The following is a 19,576-nucleotide window of genomic DNA, read 5'->3' as shown; positions in this document are numbered from 1 at the left end:
AGTGTGGTGTATCACACTGATTGATTTGTGGGTATTGAAGAATCCTTGCATCCCTGGAATAAATCCCACTTGATCATGGTGTATGATCCTTTTAATATATTGTTGGATTCGATTTGCTAGTATTTTGTTGAGTATTTTTGCGTCTATGTTCATCAGTGATATTGGCCTGTAATTTTCTTTTTTTTGTGGTATCTTTGTCTGGTTTTGGTATCAGGGTGATGGTGGCCTCATGGAATGAGCTTGGGAGTGTTCCTTCCTCTGCAATTTTTTGGAAGAGTTCCATAAGATGGTGTTAACTCTTCTCTTTGATACAATTCACCTGTGAAGCCATCGGCTCCTAGACTTTGGTTTGTTGAAAGATTTTTTTAAATTTATTTATTTATTTATTTATTTATTGATATGTTGGGTTTTCGTTGCTGCATGCAGGCTTTCTCTTGTTGCAGTGAGTGGGAGCTACTCTTCATTGTAATGCATGGGCTTCTCATTGCGGTGTCCTCTCTTGCTGCAGAGCACAGGCTCCAGGCACATGGGCTTCAGTAGTTGTGGCATGCGGGCCCAGCAGTTGCAGCTCACAGGCTCTAGAGTTCAGGCTCAGTAGTTGTGGCACATGGGCTTAGTTGCTCCGCAGTATGTGGGATTTTCCTGGACCAGGGCTCGAACCCATGTCCCCTGCATTGGCAGACGGTCTCTTAACTGCTGCGCTACCACGGAAGTCCTGTTGGAAGATATAAAATCACAGTTTTAATTTCATTACTTTTGATTGGTCTGTTAATATTTTCTATTTCTTCCTGGTTCAGTCTTGGAAGGTTGTACCTTTCTAAGAATTTGTCCATTTCTTCTAGGTTGTCCATTTTATTGGCATATAGTTGTTTGTAGTAGTCTCTTATGATCCTTTGTATTTCTGTGGTGTCAGTTGTAACTTCTTCTTTTTGATTTCTAGTTTTATTGATTTGAGCCCTCTCCCTTTTTTTCTTGATGATCTGGCTAAAGTTTTATCAATTTGTTTATCTTTTCAAAGAACCAGCTTTTAGTTTCTAGCTCTTTTCTAAATGTTTGATAGAATTTGCCTGTGAAGCCATCTGGTCCTGACCTTTGTTTGTTGGAAAAATTTTATTCACAGTTTCAATTTCATTATTTGTGATTGGTCTTTTTATAGTTTTCTATTTCTTCCTGGTTCAGTCTTGGAATATTGTACTTTTCCAAGAATTTGTCCATTTCTTCCAGGTTGTCCCTTTGATTGGCATATAGTTGCTTGTAGTAGTCTCTTATGATCCTTTGTATTTCTGCAGTGTCCATTGTAACTTTTCCTTTTTCATTTCTAATTTTATTGATTTGAGTCCTCTCCCTTTTTTTCCGTGATGAGTCTTGCTAAAGGTTCATCAATTTTCTTTATCTTCTCAAAGAACCAGCTTTTAGTATTATTGATTGCTATTGTTTTCTTCATTTTTGTTTCATTTATTTCTGCTCTGATTTTAATGATTTCTTTCCTTCTACTAACTTTGGGTTTTGTTTGTTCTTCTTTCTCTAGTTGCTTTAGGTGTAAGGTTGGGTTGTTTATTTGAGATTTTCAGTGTTTCCTAAGGTAAAAATGTATTGCTATAAACTTCTCTCTTAGAACTGCTTTTGCTACATCCCATAGCTTTTGGATTATCATGTTTTCATTGTCATTTGTCTCTTGGTAGTTTTTGATTTCCTTTTGATTTCTTCAGTGATCCTTTGGTTGTTTAGTAACATATTGTTTAGCCTCCATGTGTTTGTGTTTTTTACAGTTTTTTTTTCCTGTAATTGATTTCTGGTCTCATAGCACTGTGGTCGGAAAAGATGCTTGATAAGATTTCAGTTTTCTTAAATTTACTGAGGCTTGTTTTGTGGCCCAGCATGTGATCTATCCTAGAGAATGTTGCATGTGCACTTGAGAAGAAGGTGTATTCTGCTGCTTTCAGATGGATTTGACTGAAGAAAGGCAGAATTTTAGATTCATTTGACAGTTTTCTTTCTTTCAATAGATAAGCAGCAAGGATTTATTGCATAGCACAAGAACTATATTCAATATCTTATAACAACCTATAATGGAAAATAATCTGAAAAAATATGTATAACTGAATCACTTTGCTGTACACCTGAAACTAACACAATATTGTAAATCAACTATACTTCAATTAAAAAAAAAGTGTATCAGAGATAGATGATTTTAAAAGTATTTTTTATTCAGTCTTAATTAAGGGGCTCTGAACCCTATGTCACCTTTCCTTCTCATCTCTTTCTGCATATTTCTTCAGTATTTTATTTCCCCTTAGTTTCTTCGCATCCTTGCCTGCAAACATTATTCTCTTACCCCATTTTCACACAAGGATATGTTGCAAAATTTCTTATTTCCCCCTTTTGACTGTTCAAATCATCCATTATTCATCTGCAGTTTTCTTTTGAAATATTTTCTCCCTCCCTCCCTCTCTCTTTCTCTTTCCTTCCTTCCTTCTTTCTTTCTTTTTTCCTTCTTTCTTCCTTCCTTCCTTCCTTCCTTCCCTCCTTCCCTCCTTCCTTCTTTTCTTCCTTTCTTCAATCTGATCTTCCCATATCTTTTTTTCTTTCTTTCTCTTCCTTCCTTCCTTTCTTTCTTTCTTTCTTTCTTTCTTCTTTCCTTCCTTCCTTCTTTCCTTCCTTCTTTCTTTCTCTTCCTCACTTCCTTTCCTTCCTTTCTTTTGCTGTACACATATATTAATTTTATTTTAAAATATAAATAACTGAATATGCATTTTTGTCTTTTAGTACCTGCCTAGGCTGTCCAAGATCTGCCCTGTCTGCCTCTCAGTCTGCTTCTCAAACTCTCCTCCCAGGGCTTTGCTCTTGCCATGTGCCCCCTCACTCCCTACCTTCCCCTGTTCTCCCTCTCTCCCCCTGTTCTTTAAGGCATTCTCCCCATGCTCCACCCCCAGGCTAGGCTGGTGCCATCACAGGGTCCCCACAGTACCCCACTCACGTATCTATCTGTCCCTGCACCTCTCCATGCTCTTGTTTGGAAGAGGGCAGGTGTAAAATACCCTCAGGACAGGATATACTTCACTCATCTTCACAGTCTCAGCTCTTAGCACAGTGCCTCTTACATAAAAGACTCTCAATAACATTGGATAGATGCATAATGGGGGGGAAAGGTCTTGTCTGGAAAATTATGAAGAAACTCTTAAACTCTTTGATGACTGATACTAGAATCCTCACATAAAAAGAGAATAGAACCACTGGCAAAGCTGGGTATTTGAGTAAAGAGAACTGCTTCTCCACTAGCAACTTGTCAGGAATAATTGATTCCAGCACCAAAACTAGGTTGAGCAGCCTTTTTCTGAGTCCCTCTTGCTCCTCTCCTGCTATCTTGGCTTCTGGCCACAGCTCCATCCAAGGCAGCCCTAGAGAGATAGCAAAGCCTTAGAAGGGAGAGGAGTTAAGTCGTTAATTCACCTGTGTACTGAGCACTTGCTGTATGCCAGGCACTGAGCCAGCAGGCGTCACAAAGAGGGTAAGCCTGGGTCCTTGCCCTTCAGGACCTAGTCTAATTGCAAAAGAGGGGGTTGGGGAAAGAAACTGAATTCAGATAGAAGTAGAGAGAAAAAAATTGCTGCCCATTACAGAGCCCAGAGCCTCCAGGTCTCCAAATCAAGACTTTGCTTTTCCTAGTGATAAAATCCCTGCCTGGTGGAAAGGCCCTGGAGGAGCTGGTGAAGATTAGAAGATGCCATGGGAACTATAAAATGCTGCTGCAAAGAATCTCTGGGTATCCAGGGAAGATGGCCATCTGAGGGAGTGGATAGAGTCAAAGGTTTTAAGGCCAAAGATGCAAAACCAATACAGTCAATGAAAGTTTCATGGCTGCCCTTAAAAGTGATTTTTCTGTCAATTTCATTGGGCTTAGTTCTCCCATGAAGGGAAAGTATATGACATCTGGGTTAGATAAGCCAGTTTTGTAAAGTCCTCAGACATCTGTACTTAGAAGCAGGTGCTGTGGGAGGCTGGTAGACCAAGGTTAAGGTATGGGGGATGGGCAGGGTGAGCTTCAGACCTGCTTCTCTACTTCCTTGTTCTTTCCCATCCTAACCCAGCTCCCTCCCATCTGTTCTGGCCCTGATCTCTAAGGCACAAATGTCACTGTAGCTTTGGCACCAACAGCCTGAGTGGTTTCAATAATATGGCCCAGGAATTCAAGTGAGGCTCAGGATAGAACAACAGAGAAAACATGTGCTAGAGGGATTCAAATAGGATGATACCCAATCCCGGCTCTGCCATTAACCCACTGCGTGACCTTGAGCAGGTAGCCCCTCTCTCTGTGGGTTAACTAGGTTTACATATCTCAGATTCCTTCTGCATCAACGTTCTCTATCGAATTCTCCACTTCACGTGTTTTCTTAGACTCTGAACTTCTAGAAGCACTAGAGGTTACCCAGAGAGAAAGATTTGCTGAATGAAGGAAATTCAGCACATACATGTTTCATCTCTCACCAGGGATTTCATAAGCAATAATTGGAACATATCACCACAGTTTCTAACTTAATCTCATTACGTTTATTAAAGGCTTATTACATGTTAAGCAATTGGGTTAATATTTTGGAACAAGCACTGTAAATAATATTAACAGCACTATTACGTATGTTACACTATTACGTATGTTATATTCCTTAACTCTCAGTTCTGGGGAGGTAGGTATTATCATTGCCATTTATATAGAAGAAAACAGATGCTGATGGATTAAGAAAACTGGCCCAGGGCATGTAGCAAGTAAACAACAGGGCCAAGATAAAAACCCATGGTAGTCTCATGTCAGAACCCGAATGCTTTACTAAGATTTACTGACTCACCTGGAAATAATCATAGGTGGCTTAGAAAGAATGAATAATTACCACATGAACTGATATAACAAATCTGCTGCTGGTTAGACCTAAGCGGTGCTTTCTCTTCCCTCACCAGGTTTACCTTCCAACCAAACTGGAACTTCTCACCAGCAGCCCCTAACTCAGCTGTTTACCTGATTCCTGCTATACCACCTCCTGAGGATGGATGGACGGCTGACCCACCTAGTAGGCCTGTTTACCTAAACTCGTTAAGCTAGATTTATTCTTTATATGGCAATTGTCATTTTCACAGGAAGGGAAATGAACCCCCTTCACAATATTGACCAGAATGTGGATTCCACATCCTACTGGACTAAAGAAACCTTGCTAAGAGTCCTCAGTGATATTTGTTTTGTGGCTGTTATTTAAACTGAAGGGCTGCTGAGCTCCTGGACCAAAGGGATACATGACAATTTAACTTTTCGCAGGTGTAGGTGGCAGGAACCAGGGAACTCTTGCTCTGTGGCTGAGGCCTGGATCTCAGGGTGGAAGGAGAGTCTTAAGCCACTTTGGCTGGCTCTGGGGGCCCACTGGTCCCTGCAGAAATCTTGGAAGCCAACAGAGTACTTTCTGGGGCCCGGTGGCAGGAACAGAAGGAGGCAGGTTCCGTTTGGCTTTGTGGGTTCACAGACTGCTGATCTGAGGTCCAGAAAGAACATTCTGCTCACAGATGTGCGGCAAAGGAGCATAACTGATGTAAGCCTGTGGCAGTCACAGATCACACATCAGATTTTAACAGGCTCAGCGAATGCACAGCAACCCTTGAGAACAAATAGTATCAATAGAATTGAATACACAGTAGAGAGAAGGGGCAGATCTCACAGACTGCTGGAAGAGGAGAGCAATCTGGGTAAATGGCACACGAGGGTATCCCCGGGAGTGAGGTGGTAGGGTTGTCTATTGAGATTTCCCCACCTGTTAAAGAATTCTAGAATTACCACTGCTTGAAGGACCTCAGCCAGCTTCCATGTTGTAGGTGAGGAAGCTGAGACCCAGGGAGGGCAGTTGCCTCGCCCAAGATCACACAGCAGAAGAGGGACTGGAATCCAGCCTTCCTGACTGCTGTCCCAGTGCTCTTGTCCTCTGCCCCGCTCTGTCTCAGCGTTGGACTGCTTCTCACCCTTTGGCCCTGAAAACTGGTTTCACTGTTTCCCATTGTTTGTGCAGAACTGCAGTGACCATCTTGGAGGTCATTAGCATTGTATCCTAGGGATTCATCCTGAGTGGTGGTGACAGAGCTTGTCATCTGTAAGTTATTTCTCATATGTGGAGAGTTAAAGGGCCTAAGAGGGTTTTGCCTGAGGAAGACTTCAGGCTGATGTGATACTGATGATCAAACACCTGGAAAGTTGTGTAAGAGGAGTCGTTAGACTTGCTCATTATTGCTAGAGAATATTGGTTCTCAAAGTGTGGTCCAGGGACCAGCAGCATCAGCATTACCTAGGAACTTGTTAGAAATGGAAAGTCTTGGGCCTCACCCCAGACCTACTGAATCAGGTTCTCTGGAGTGGCACCCAGCAAAGTGTTTTATCAAGCCCTGCAAGTGATCCTGATGCTTTAAAGTCTGAGGCCCTCTGGCCAGAGTTGGGATGAACGGGTCCAATTGACAGGAGGCAGATAAGGAGGGCTTGGGTAAGAAGGATGGACTTGGTTGGGGGCATGGGGGTAGCTCCCCTGATGCTGGCTGCACTCACACAGAATGAAGGCCCACTAGCCGGGAGAGGTGTAAGGGGGGCTACCCAGGGAGAAGAGTAGTGAACTAGGTCACCCTTAATGTCTCCAAGATACTGTGATAGTTTTTGCATGTTAAACAGACCAGGAAAAACAATTGTTTCCCCTTTCTAAGATGTAAGCACTGCAAAGGCAGCCATTTTTGTGCTTTTTTTTTTTTTTTTTTTCCTTCTTCAGTACTATAACCCCAGTGCCTAGAGCAGGAGCATGATTCATGGGCTAAATCTGGCCACAGGCTGCTTCTGTAAACAAAGTTTTATTGGAACAAGCCATGCTTATTCATTTACATATTGTCTACAGCTGCTCTTATAATATAGCGGCTGAATATAGCTCTTATAATATAGCTCTTATAATATAGCGGCTGAATATAGCTCTTATAATATAGCTCTTATAATATAGCGGCTGAATATAGCTCTTATAATATAGCTCTTATAATATAGCGGCTGAGTTGAATCATTGTGACTGACCACATAGCCTGTGAAGCCTAAAATATTTACTGTCGGGCCTTTTATAGAAAACGTTTAACAATCCCTGATCTAGAATATTGCCTCTATCACAACAGATACTCAACAAATATCGAATGAATGAGTGAACTATTTTCTGTTGGTGTCACATACCTTAGTTTAGAATATAGAGGTATAGAGGATGTGGGCATCGAAAGCAGAGCTGGGCAGATCTGGCCTTGAATCCTGGTTCTACCATCTACTAGTGGTTTGACCTTAGACATATTAGTTGGCTTCTCTGAGCTTCATATTCCTCATTTGTAAAACAGCAATGATACTAGGCATTTATGATGAAAGAACAAATCACACACTGCACAGAAAGCACAGCACCTGGCTCACGTAGGTACTGAATACGTGTTACCTTGTTATCAGGAGCATCCAGAAGCCTTTGGTGAGAGAGGTTCAGCTGTGACCGTTTGGACACTGTGGACAGGGAGTCGGCAGTGAGAAGATTCTTCCACCATGCATGAGCTCTCTGCAGGAGGGGAAAGGGCAAGTTCAGAGATGATTATTAGACAGCTCAACATTTAAACTTGTAGAATGCTACTAATTAGCCAAGGTACATGTAATGATATTTAAGACAATGTATGAATGGGCAAGATTTAATTGCTGTAGGCTTTCAGGTGTTTTTCCAATGGTGAAAAATAATGATCCATCCATATTTTCTTACGTATTCCCCCTGAAGACCAATTGTGCAAACTGGCTTGAGTCAGGGCTGAGCGGCCTGAGGCGATGGGAACCCATGGGAGCTACCTGGTCACAGAGGGACTGACCTTGGCCCTGTTCACCAGCTGGTGGTCAAGTCCCCAAAGAGGCAAGTGTTTTCTCATCTAGTGCAAGTGTGGCCCCTTTGTACTGTGGGTGGTGTTATTTTTTTTTTTTCCTGGTAGGATCTCTTAATGTGTACTAGGTGTTCTGGAAGAAGTCTCCAAGCCCTCTAATTCCCCAGGTTAAGCCAGAAACAAAATAATCACGGGCAGGTGCAAATCCACACTAGCAAGAGGCTGAGTCAGAAACATGTTGTAACTCAGGACTAAAAATATCCATGTGGATGGTTTCCATGATTCTGAGATTTTGTAAATTACCCTATATGCCTGGCTGCTGCATATCAGTTCACCCTTTTTCTTCACTCGTGTTGGGAGAAACATGGCAATTTCCAGAACTCTTTGGGGCTATGCCGGCAAGTGCATTTTCATATGTGAGAATAACAGCTGGAGACTCACCCGCACCCTCATTCACATGCATCAAGCCCCAACCCCTAACCCTCAATTCACAGCTCTCATTAAGAACTGCTCATCTCCACCATGTAGCATTCAATTATAGGTATCTCTAGGGTCTGAGAATCTGCAGTTTGTTCTCACAAATAGAGGTTTAATAAAAAGGAAAGTAGGGGCTTCCCTGGTGGCGCAGTGGTTGAGAGTCCGCCTGCCGATGCAGGGGACATGGGTTTGTGCCCCAGTCCGGGAAGATCCCACGTGCTGCAGAGCGGCTGGGCCCGTGAGCCATGGCCGCTGAGCCTGCGTGCCCGGAACCTGTGCTCCGCAACGGGAGAGGCCACAGCAGCGAGAGGCCCATGTACCGCAAACAAACAAACAAAAAAAAACAAAACCAAAAAAAAAGGAAAGTGAAGAAATACAATCCAGACTTTCATTTCTTCATGTTTTTAATTTCTTATATATTAGGATCCAGGACACTGTAATCCACTCTCCTGGGAATCAGTTGCCACCTCCCTGCAGAGAGAAACGCTAAGAGTTTTCTGTCTCTAAGGTTCTCTCCTGGGCTACACCCCTCTGACCTTCAACCACAAATAGCAACGATCAGCTGGTAACTAGACCACCACCTGCCACCAAGCACATTCCCAAATAGCCGCAAATTTTCAGTGTCCCCCTGGAAACTCAAACATGTTTCTATATCCTTCCCCAAAGCACAACCTATGCCCCCAATGCTCCCATAATCATCCATAGACCGGTTTCAGATCATATGAGGAAGAATCCTTAAAGCTTAGGAGAGCTTGGTAGATGATGGGAGCGGGAGGAGCTTTGAGTGAGGAAGCCTGGAGTAGTTCCACGTTCCATACTCAAGCACGAACTCATCATCCGCCCCATCTTCCTTCTGTGATCCTTTCCATCCTCACGTGGGCCACACTCTCTCCTCTCAAGCAATCCGACGTTGAGATATCTTAGCTCAATATTACAGTGACCTTGCCCCAGACAGGTGACTCCAGCCTCCACATTCCCTGTTAATTGAAAAATGAGTCCTTGTTTCTCGGCAATGCAATAACAAAGTAGGCAATATTTGTCCAGGGGACGAGAAACAAGAAAGGGGACTAGCAAGGACTAGCTCCTTCCCTCTAACTGTCCTTGCTCTTAGTCATCCACTGAGCTGTCTCAAAATAGACCCCACCTAAGGCATGAGTAGCCTTCAACAAGAAGGTAGCTTTTCTTCAGGAAGTGGGAGGCCGGTATATAAGCCTAGAGGGCTTAGTTAGTGACAGTGTATGGAATTGCAGGCTTTCACGGAGGCCTCCTACAGTGCTTTGTGCAAAAGTCTCAAGAAATGAGCAGAGCCTTGCTGCACATAACACTATGCCTAGGATTTCAGGGCTGCTCTCTTCAGTTGCAGGGCTTGGAGTCTCTCCAGGTTGCGAAGGAATATTCACGCCTGTGAATCTGAAGGCTAGCTCTGCTTAGCTGGACCCAAACCCCACCCTGTCACTGCCTCGGTCCAGGCACTGGCCTCATTTTTTTTTTTTTTTTTTTTTTTTTTTAAGTACGCCGGCCTCTCACTGTTGCGGCCTCTCCCGTTGCGGAGCACAGGCTCCGGATGCGCAGGCTCAGCGGCCATGGCTCACGGGCCCAGCCGCTCCGCGGCACGTGGGATCCTCCCGGATCGGGGCACGAACCCGTGTCCCCTGCATCGGCAGGTGGACTCTCAACCACTGCGCCACCAGGGAAGCCCCACTGGCCTCATTTTTTATGGAGTAGAGCTCTTCCTCTCTGGGTAACACGCCCCTCCCTGCAATTTCTTGGTGCCCTCGCCGAAAGCCAAATTGTGGGAACTGCTCCTCAGCCTCTCCCCTGGCACCCAGATTGCATCTTGGGACTCTTTTGCTTTCACACTCTCATTTTCCTCTGTTGGCTTAGTCCTTTCTGTTCTGTGCTCACCTACCTCTTCTCCCAGGTCACCTGGCCAATTCTCTGCTTCCTGCCCTTGGCCATTCTTGTCACCTCCAGAAACACTTCCTCTTCCCTTAGGCTTTCCTGGGCAGGTGAGAGGAGAGGTCGTGTTTTCCTTGTTCCACTCCAGCTAACCTTTCAGACGCCACTCCCAAAACGTCATTATCTGAGGAAAAAGCCAAACCAATTAAAAAAAAAAAAAAAAAAGACGGATGGTGGAGTAGGGAAAGAGACCACAAAATTGCTAGGAAGGGAGAGAGGGGGCACCTCTCCACCTTCCTGTCCCACCCAAGCAAGGCTACAGGGGGACTGGGCTGAGAACCTGGTAAACTCTAGGAGGGTGGGAAACAGATGTTGAAGTATCTGAAATACCCCTAGCTTGAAATCCACACATTTATGTTCACACACATTTATTCACCTGGAAAGTGAGAGGTCATTATGGAATGCAGGCTTTCTTTTTGCCTGATTCCTGTTCCACTAAACCCCAGCCTAACACCCTTCCATTTTCTTATTTCTTTCTCCCTCCTTTTAACTCATATGACTTGGTTTATTTTTTTATTACCACCAAATAAACCACTAGAGTACTTTCTAGAACAAGACAGGTCTTAATCACATCTACTCAGATTCTCTTTATTATGTTCCCATCCATGCAAATAAACACAAATGTCCCCCTCAAACAACTAAGAACGTATACAAACCGCGTTGGGACCCATACGAGTGGCACACAGATATAAGCATGAAATGAGGTGTGTGTCCACAAATAGCCTGAAATGTTCATTTGGGGGAGCCCAAAGATAGTATATTGACATTCACAGGTCCGTTCAGAACACTGGATGGGAGGGTTCCTGGCTTGTACTCTCTCTGTAGGAACAAGGGTGCCCGAGAGCAGAGGTGAGGTCTGAGCAGGAAAGAAAGGGAGGGAGGGAGGGAGGGAGGAGGAGAAGGATCCAGTGGGTGTAAGAAATACTGCATGGTCAACCCAGAGACCCAGGGCTGTGCTGATTGATTGATGTTGTTATGATGATGGTCTTGAGGTGTCTGTCCAGATTAGATTGTCTGTCTTAGGCTGTAAACCTCCAAAGGACAGGACCGGACCCACATCTACTGCTGCCTGTGCTCCATCAGGCACGGAGGGCTCATTGCTGGTAATGATGAGGGCTGGCGACTCTGTCATGGGTTTATTGACTAACTAAATGACCTGGCTCCTAGACCTGAGTGTCCTTAAATGCCTGATGAACTGCAGAATACTGCAAAATACACTTTCTCTGGGCTTTACACAAACGGAGCCCTTCACCTGGTTGAAAGAGTTTGGGTGCCGTACTACTGAAAGGCAGATGTGCTTACGCGAGCTGCCAGCAGCCTTTTCAGCCTTGGAATTGCTGTGATGAGATTCCCAGAACTTGAAGATGCCGTGAAATGACACTGTGTTCTCATTGATTGTTCCCATGTCTGCCTCCCTCAAGAGAAGAAAGGGCTTGAGCATTATTCACTTCTGCATTTCCAGAACTTAGAACCATGCTAGAACATCATGGGCACTCCGAAAATACTGATTTCAGGGAATGAGTGATCTTGAGCCTAAAGAATGGAGTTCAATCCACCTCCAGCCCCAGAATTGGCACCCTCCAACCCCCTTAGGGGCATCCCAGGCAGGTGTCAAATCTCTCATTAAAACAAAAATGCACAACCCCTGGATCCCGCTAGCATTTCAGTTTATAACCTCTACGGTGAATACTATTATAATTTCAATTTGGGGGATTCTAAAACTGAGGCCCAGAAATGTTGTAAATGTTATCGGGGTCACATTGCTAGCAGAAGGTAGCACCAACACTGGTCTTCCAGACCCTGAAGCCCTTGCTCTTAAGCACTGAGTTAATCCTTACACTCTTATTACTAGATGCACGCCCATTGCTTAATCACTTGAGCGCTCAGGTTGGAGTTTCCCTGTCTGTAAAATGGAAATAATGAAACCTACTTAAAATAATGGTAAGATTTAGATGATGTGTATGAAACAATCAGCAAAGAAATGTAGCTATGCTTTCAAAGGATTTACCTTTAAAATTTGAAGGAAAGAGGCACATGGAGAGTTTTCTTATCTAAACGAACTTAAGTAAGAAGTTATAGTCATATAGAACCTCCTCCTTGAACTAATTAAAGTAATGATCAATTCATCCATTTACCCTTTCACTCATTCAGCAAATACATCTCAAGTGTCCTCCACATACCTCTTGGTACCAAAGGACAGGAAAGCCTAGTAGGAAAGTGGGCTTTGACTCAGAAGGCTTAGACTGACAGCCTCAGTCCTCCCTCTACCAGCTGAGTGAATTTGGGCAAGTCACTTAATTGCTTGGCCCTCAGTTTTGTCATCCGTAAAATGGGATGATAACACCTAACCCACACAGCTGGGAGGTTTAAATAAGATTCATATACCAAAAGGACCAGGTCCAATCTCTGATACAATGTGCATACCTACAAAATCATAGCTGCCACTTCCATCATGGGCCTACTAAAGGTAGGTCAGTGGAGCAGTCCAGCCCAGCTCGACAGTAGCCACAGCAATTGTTTCAAACTTAGCATATCATATACTAGGGGAGGAAAAAGATATTTGGTATTGTTTAGAATTGCTAGTGCATGGTAATCATAAAAAAGCAAACTGACTCCTAGTTCATTTTATTATTGTTTTAAATTCCCGACGACAATGCATTCCTTACTGCCTATACACGTACAGACCACACCCACCACCGGCTTTTGGGAAGCAGATGAATTGAATACTTGTGCCAGAGTATTCAGGTGGTAATCAGAATTACTTTTCTTGGTTATAAACCGCATTTATAGTAACCCCACTTAGAGCCTGTGCAGGAAATCAGTAGGCTTTGTTAGCAGCAAACATCTTAAGTTAATCCAATTTAAAAAAAAATCTGGTTTTTTTTTCCTATTTAAAAAAATTTTTGTAGTAGTATAATATACATAAAGAAAAGCACATATTATATAGCTTGCTGAATTTTCACAAGCAGAGCACACTCAAGTAATCAGAGCCCAGATTAATAAACAGAACACTGTCAGTACCCAGAAGCCCCTTCAGGCTCACTTCCAATAACTACACCCTTTTGCCCATTTTTATAAATAGAACTTTAATAAGTAATCACTGGTGTCTGGCTTCTTTCATTGAACATTATGTTTGTGAGATTCATCCACATTTTTGTGTTTGGTTGTAGATGGCTCATTGTCATTTTTGTATAGTATTCCACTGTGTGACTATACGGCAATGTATTTGTCCATTAAACGATTAATGGATATTTGGGTTGCCTCCAATTTATAGTTATTATCAATGGTGCAACTATGAGTGTTTTAGTGTATGTCTTTTGGTGACTATATGTATGTGCTTCTGTTGGGCATATCCCTAAGGAGTGGGATTGCTGGGTCTTAAAGAATGCATATGTTTAGCTTTATTAAATACTGCCAAACAGATTTCCAAAGTGGTTTTTCAAAGACATATTAAAAATTGCATTGTCACTTCTAAAACTTCAAAGTCCTTTGCATGGAGTGACGTAATAGGCTCAGAGAAAAAGGCACGAAGTGGATGTCTGTGGTTAAATGAATCATGGGGCCGAGAACCTTCCAGCATTTAAAGCAGTCACTTGAGCTTAGCATTCCGGAAAACTTCCTAGAACACAGAGCTTGGTTTCCCAGACTTTCTGCTTCAGATTAAATTCTCAAAGACTTTCCCCACAAGAGGTTCTAAGTCATCCTCACCTCTCTCTCCCGAGCTTCAGATCTGTGTCGACCACACAGGCAGATGGGCCTAGGCACCTTAGCATTCTTAGACTGCACCTGAAACTCAACACTTTTACCCACTCCTTGCTAAAACTCAGCCCTTGCTCCCCCTCCCTCCCCCCATCCCCTAAAACCAATCAAACTCAAGTCCTGTCGATTCTGCTTCCACTTTCCCCTGATCCCTCCCACGTGGATGCCTACAACCCCCAACATGTCTCCTTGCCTCCACGAAGCCTTTCCTTGAACTTGTCTTCACCCATATCCTTAGACATCTTTCTAAACTATGAATCTGATCATTTCATCCCTCTATTTAAACCCTCTGGAAACGTTTGCAATACCCTCAGATTCAAATCGATCAAAACTCCTTAACATGTTCAGTGAGATCATTTGAGACCTGGCTCCTGCTTATCTCTCCAGCTTCAAATGCCTCTCCCTTGCCAGAGGCAAGGGGATCCAGAAATCCTTCAGTGATCCAGCTTTGCCAAACATCTTTCTGTTTGCTGAAGAAATTATGCTCTCTCTCGCCTTTATTTGGCTTTTAAAAAGCATATGTAATAGCACTACTGAGATATAACTCATATATTATACAATTCACCCATTTAAAGTGTACAATTCAATAGTTTGTAGTATCGTCGTAGGATTGTACAACATTCACCATAATCAATTTTAGAACATTCTCATCACTCCAGAAAAAAACCCAGTATCCATAAGCAATCACTCTCCATTTCTTCTCAACCCCCTTCACCTTAGACAGCTAGTGATCTACTTTCTGCCACTATAGATTTGCCTATCCTGGACATTTTATACAAATGGAGCCATCCAATTTATGGCCTTTTTTGACTGCCTTTTTTCACTTAGCTTAGTATTTTCAAGGTTTATCCATGTTGTAACATCTATCAGGACTTCATTCCTTTTTATTACTGAATGATATACCATTGTATCAATATGCCAAGTTTTATTTATCCATTCATCAGTTGATCAACATTTGGATTATTTCCAGGTTTTTAGCTATTATGAATAAAACTGCTGTGAACATTCATGTACAAATTTTTGTGTGGACACATGTTTCCATTTCTCTTGGGTATATATCTAAGAATGGAATTGCTAGGTCATATGGTAGTTATGTTTAACCTAATTGCCAGACTGTTTTCCAAAGCTATAGCACCATTTTGTATTCCCCTCAGCAGTATACGAGTTTCAATTTCTCCATACCCTCTAAAACACTTGTTAATATCTATCTTTTTCATTACAGCCAATCTAGTGAGTCTGAAGCAGAATATCATTGTGATTTTGCTTTTCATTTCCCTGATGGCTAATGACACCAAAGCATCTTTTCATGCGATTTGTTGACCATTTATGTATCTTCTTCAGAGAAATGTCTATTCAGATCCTTTGGCCATTTTTAATTGAGTTATTTGTCTTTTATTATTGACTTGTAAGAGTTTTTTTTTAATGAATTCTAGATACAAGTCCCTTATCAGATATATGCTTAACAAATATTTATATAAACATAGAAAAATTGGGGGAACAAATACACTGGCTCTTAATTCAGTGCCAAGGTGAGTCCCAACATAGTGGACACAGTCTTAGAAGAGAGAGCTGTGAGGCCAGGAGTAGTCAGGGGGATCCTAAAGGAAAGATGCACCTTGAATGATGGGTAGGCTGTAAACAGGCAAGAAGATGCACTGCTGCAGTGCTGAACCTTTTATCATTGAATAATAAGATAAACCTTATCATTCATTCTCCACTATTTATTGAGGACCTACTCTATGCTAAGCACTCTTCTAGGAAGCAAAGATAAATAAGACAGTTCTTCCCCCTCAAGGTGTTTACAGTCCAGTGAGCAAGAAAAACACATAAACAAATATCAGTGTTTGCAATTCAAAGTTCTCAGTGCAATTACAAGTATTATGGAAGCACAGTGAAGGAAGTTAGTCCTTTTTTTAAAAATTGAAGTATAGTTGATTTACAATATTATGTTAATTTCAGGTGTACAACATAGTGATTCAATATTTTTATAGATTACACTCCTTTTAAAGTTATTATGAAATATTGGCTATATTCCCTATACTGTACAATATGTTTTTGTAGCTTATTTATTTTATACACAGTAGTCTTGATCACCTTAGATTTTCAGATGACTTGTTAAATCAGGGAGTCTTAATCTGGAGTCTTTGGATGGAATTCAAGGGATTGTTAATTTGGAAGATAAAAAAATACATCTTTATTTTTAATACCTGAAATTGAAATTTAACATTATCTTCATTTATGTGTGTAAGGAACAAACCAGAGTAGTATTTGCAGCAGCTATGACTTTGTCATAATAAAAATCACAGGTATTTATATATTTCATTAAGTTTGTTGTAGATCTTGGGGTGTTATTTATGCTCATCACTACATCAAAATCATGGTAGTTATTAGACCTACCACTAGATCTTGTTATTTAATGTGCTGATAAATAAGCAGTATATTATTATTGCCAAATTGGGTTTACTAAATTTTTGATTATTATATTTTAATATAGTTGGTTTCCTTTGTAATCCTATATATTATATTTTATGCATTTATAAATTGAGAAAGGGGTTCATGAGCTTAATCAACTGCCAAAGTGTAGATGGGACAAAAATGTTTAGAAGCCCTTTATTAAATCAATCTTAATTGAGGCTGGAGATTCTACCGAGCCTAGAAGACCAATAGACAAATAAGCAGATAGTTTCAATGTAATGGTAAATATATAACAGAGGATACAAGTACAAAGAACAATGAAAAGAAGGACTAATTCAGAGAGGGCTACAGGTGATATTTGAACTGACCCTTGAAAGATGAATAAAGTTGAAGAGGCCTTTGTTCATCTGGTCCAACCCTGCATCCAGTCCCCGAGTTACCTCTACAGCATTCCATCACATGGAATCCGACCTCTGCCCGGAGTCATGCATCCAGACGTTGGCTGGAGCGGGAGGTAGAGGAATGAGGAGGAGAGAAATGCGACAGATGGAGTCACTAGGCAAAGGGCAGGCCTGTGTTTATGCAGCCGAAGGAAAGCAACATGGAAGGGAAGAGAAATAAGACCCCAGGGCCTGAATGAAAGAAAGACCCTTGACTTGGGGATCAGTCAAACCTGGATTCCACACTCCAATATAATCTGTGTTACCTTAGTCTACTATTTAATCTCTTTGAGCCTGTTTTGTCACGTGTAAATATGAATTAAAACCCGTATTTCAGGGCTGTGGGGATCAAGTGATAGAGCATGTGGAAAATTACCCGGCATCGAGTAGGCAGTTGATAACTGTCAGAGCCTCTTCCTTTCAGTTTGCCCAAAGCCAGCCTTGCTAACCTCTTCCCTCGGGTAAGAGGTTGACCTTGATTACTCATTGTCTGGGCCCGGTAATAATGACTAGATTTATTAACTTCTCATTATGTGCTTGACCTTGTGCTAACATTGTCTCTTTTCCTCCTTGCAACAACTTATGAAGCTGGAGATCTCTAATTTACAGATGAAGAGACCGAGGCTCAGAGACATTAAGCAGTATCATTTGCCCAAGGTCTCATGGCAAGAAGTGGTAAAACTGGAACTTAAAGCCAGATAGGGCTGACATTAACGTATCTGCTGTGCACTGTGCTGCTTCTAGGAAGCAGCTGGAGATGACTCTGTTAGGTAAACCTTTAATTCATGCCTATCAACATTTGACCAAAGCTCAAGAATGCTGTGCTTTAATAAATGATGCTTATAAACACCAAAATAAACAAAAGCAAAAAAGTAAAACAGTAGGTCAGACAAGTGAAAATCCTTAAAAGAAAGGTCCTCTAAATAGTTAACAATAATGACCGCAATCTCTTGGGCACTGGAGAATATCATCATTGTTCCCAGACAGCCGAAGGCGACACTATAATAAGACTTGAGATTCTGTACTTCTTTCGGGTTGTGATTAAAGTCGCCTGGGATGGTGGTAATATCTCCCCTCACAATCGGTGCACCCTGACATTAAGTATGGAGATCCCAATCACAAAGTCTAATATTTGTGTAGTGCTTACAGTTTAGTAAACTTTCTCATTTACAGGGTATCTGCTGACACAACCCTGGGAGATGTATAGGGTCAGGGTCATTTGTGTTCTCATAATAGGAACGTGAGGCTCAGAGAAGCAAGGTGACTTGCCCAAGGTCAACAAGCCAGTAAAAGACAGAATCATGATTTAAGCTCCATCTTCTGACCCCTTTCCTAGGGCTATCTCCACCTCCCCTGGCGTTTCCATCCATAGTCCAAATTAGAGAGGAGATGGGGCTCAAACTTCTAGACTCTTGGGATTTGTGTAAATTTTGGCAAAAAGGCTGGTCAATGGATTGGAAGGAAATGGAAGATAGTATTCATGATAAAAGCAAAAATCTAGCATTTCTTGAAATAACTGCTTTATTGAGGTATAAGTCATGTACCATAAAATTCACCCTTTTAAAATGTACAATTCAGTGGTTTGTAGTATATACACAAAGTTTTGCAACCATCACCACTAATTCCAGAACGTTTTCATCACCATTGAAAGAGACTTCATGGCCATTGCAGTCACTGCCCATTCCAGGTCCTTTCACCCCCTGGAAACTACTTATCTATTCTGTTTCTGTGAATTTACACTATTGTATATTTCTTATAGCTACAGTCATTCAGTATGTGGCCTTTTGTGTCTGGTTTTTTCCACTCACACCATAATGTTTTCAAGTTTCATTCACATTGTAATATGTATCAGTACTTCATTCTTTTCATGGCCAAATAATATTCCATTGTATGGATATACTGCATTTTATTTATGCATATATCAGTTAACAGACATTTGAGCTGTTTCTACCTTTTGGCTATTTTGAATAGTGCTGCTGTGAACATTTGGGAGTAAGCTTTGTATGGACATACATTTTCATTTACCTTGGTATATACCTAGATGTGGAATTGCTGGGTTATATGGTAACTGTATATTTAGCTTTGTAAGGAATTGCCAGAATAGGGCAGTTCTTTATTTATTTCTTTATTATTTACTCTACTATTCTATTTATACTATGTCCAAAGTTACTGCACCATTTTACATTCCTACCAGCAGTGTATGAAGGGTTCCACTTTCTCCACATCCTCCCAACTCGTGTTATTATCAGTTGTTTATTATTATTATTATTACCCTCCTAGTGGGTGTGAAGTGGTATCTCATTGTGGTTTTGATTTGCATTTGCCTGATGGCTAATGATCTTGAGCATCTTTTCATGTGCTTATTGGCCATTTGTATACCTTCTTTGGAGAAATGTCAATTCAAGTTCTTTACCCACTTAATTGGGTTGTCTTTTTATTGTTGGATCATATATTCTAGATATAAATCCCTTATCAAATATATGATTCGCTGGGCTTCCCTGGTGGTGCAGTGGTTGAGAGTCCGCCTGCCGATGCAGGGGGTACGGGTTCGTGCCCCAGTCCGGGAAGATCCCACATGCTGCTGGAGCGGCTGAGCCCGTGAGCCATGGCCGCTGAGCCTGTGCGTCCGGAGCCTG

Source organism: Physeter macrocephalus, chromosome 4, assembly GCF_002837175.3.
Source record: "Physeter macrocephalus isolate SW-GA chromosome 4, ASM283717v5, whole genome shotgun sequence".
NCBI lineage: Eukaryota > Metazoa > Chordata > Mammalia > Artiodactyla > Physeteridae > Physeter > Physeter macrocephalus.
This window is presented reverse-complemented; position numbering follows the sequence as displayed.